Source organism: Nematolebias whitei, chromosome 17 (assembly GCF_014905685.2).
Source record: "Nematolebias whitei isolate Nwh7 chromosome 17, NemWhi1, whole genome shotgun sequence".
NCBI lineage: Eukaryota > Metazoa > Chordata > Actinopteri > Cyprinodontiformes > Rivulidae > Nematolebias > Nematolebias whitei.
In genome coordinates this window covers 41,356,409-41,357,801 of record NC_056514.1, presented here as the reverse complement: position 1 = coordinate 41,357,801, position 1,393 = coordinate 41,356,409, and the positions used below count along the sequence as shown (strand labels likewise).

The window sequence follows — 1,393 nt, the reverse complement described above, 5'->3', positions numbered from 1 at the left end:
CCTGCATCTGGAGGTGTAGATGTCTGTGATGGTGGGAAGACTGACTCCAACATCTTCTGTGCAGCCTTCACCACTCTCTGCAAAGCTTTTCTTTCTGCAGCTGTGCAGCCTCCATGCCACACGTTGATGCTGGAGCACAGGATGCTCTCCACTGCACACCTGTAGAAGGAGGTGAGGACTGAGCTTCCAGACCAGCTCGTCTCAGCCGTCTGAGGAAGTAGAGTCTCTGATGAGCTTTCTTCATCAGGCTGGTGGTGTTGGTGCTCCAGCTGAGGTTGTTGTTCAGGTGCACACCCAAGTACTTGTAGTTGGAGACCACTTCCACCGTTAGGAAAATATGTTAGGAAAATATGGAACAATAAGATCTGTAATATAAGATGGAGCTAGGTTGTTGAGAGCTTTGTAGGTTAGAAGTAAGATTTTGAATTCTATTCTGGATTTGTCAGGGAGCCAATGGAGAGAAGCTAAAACTGGAGAGATATGATCTCTCCCAGTAACTCCAGTTAAGACTCTGGCAGCAGCATGTTGGATCAACTGAAGACGTTTTAAAGAAGTATTTGGACACCCAGATAATAAACCATTGCAATAGTCCAGTCTAGACGTGACAAATGCATGGACCAGTTTTTCTGCATCATCTTTAGATCAGATGTTTCTAATGTTAGTGATATTACGCAGGTGGAAGAAGGAGGTTCTAGTAACGTTTTTAATGTGGGGGATAAAAGACATGTCCTGATCAAAAATAACACCAAGATTTTTAACATTAGAGCTGGAGGACAGATTAATGCATCTAAGGAGGGAGAAAGACTGAAACATTCATTCCTAAGGTGCTCAGGTCCAAAAACCAAAACCTCAGTCTTGTCTGTTCAACAGGAGAAAATTAAGGGTCATCCAGGTTTTTATGTCTTTAAGACATGCTTGTAGTCTAAGTAGCTGATTGGATTCATTGGGTTTAATGGACAAATATAATTGAGTGTCATCAGCATAACAATGAAAATTTATCCCATGCTGTTTAATAACTTTACCTAATGGAAGCATATATAAAGTAAATATTGGCCCAAGCACTGAGCCCTGAGGAACTCCATGACTAACTTTGGTGTATGAAGAAGATTTATGGTTTACATTTACAAACTGGAATCTATCAGATAGATATGATTTAAACCATTTTAGAGCCGTTCCTGTAATCCCAACATCATCTTCAAGCCTCTGTAGTAAAATATTGTGATCAACTGGATCAGATGCAGCACTGAGGTCTAACAGGACCAGTAGAGACACAAGTCCATTGTCTGAGGCCATGAGAATATCATTAGTGACTTTTACTAGTGCTGTTTCTGTGCTATGATGAGCTCTAAACCCTGACTGAAACTCTTCAGATTATTTCTTTGTAGATGTTCAC

The 1,393-nt window shown here is 41.1% G+C and overlaps 1 protein-coding gene across 2 annotated transcripts in view; it reads right to left on the bottom strand.

Moving 5' to 3' along the window:
* Positions 1–1,393, bottom strand: part of LOC119424225 (hepatic leukemia factor-like) — a 9,090-nt gene that overhangs the window by 7,079 nt on the left and 618 nt on the right. The window lies entirely within an intron of this gene.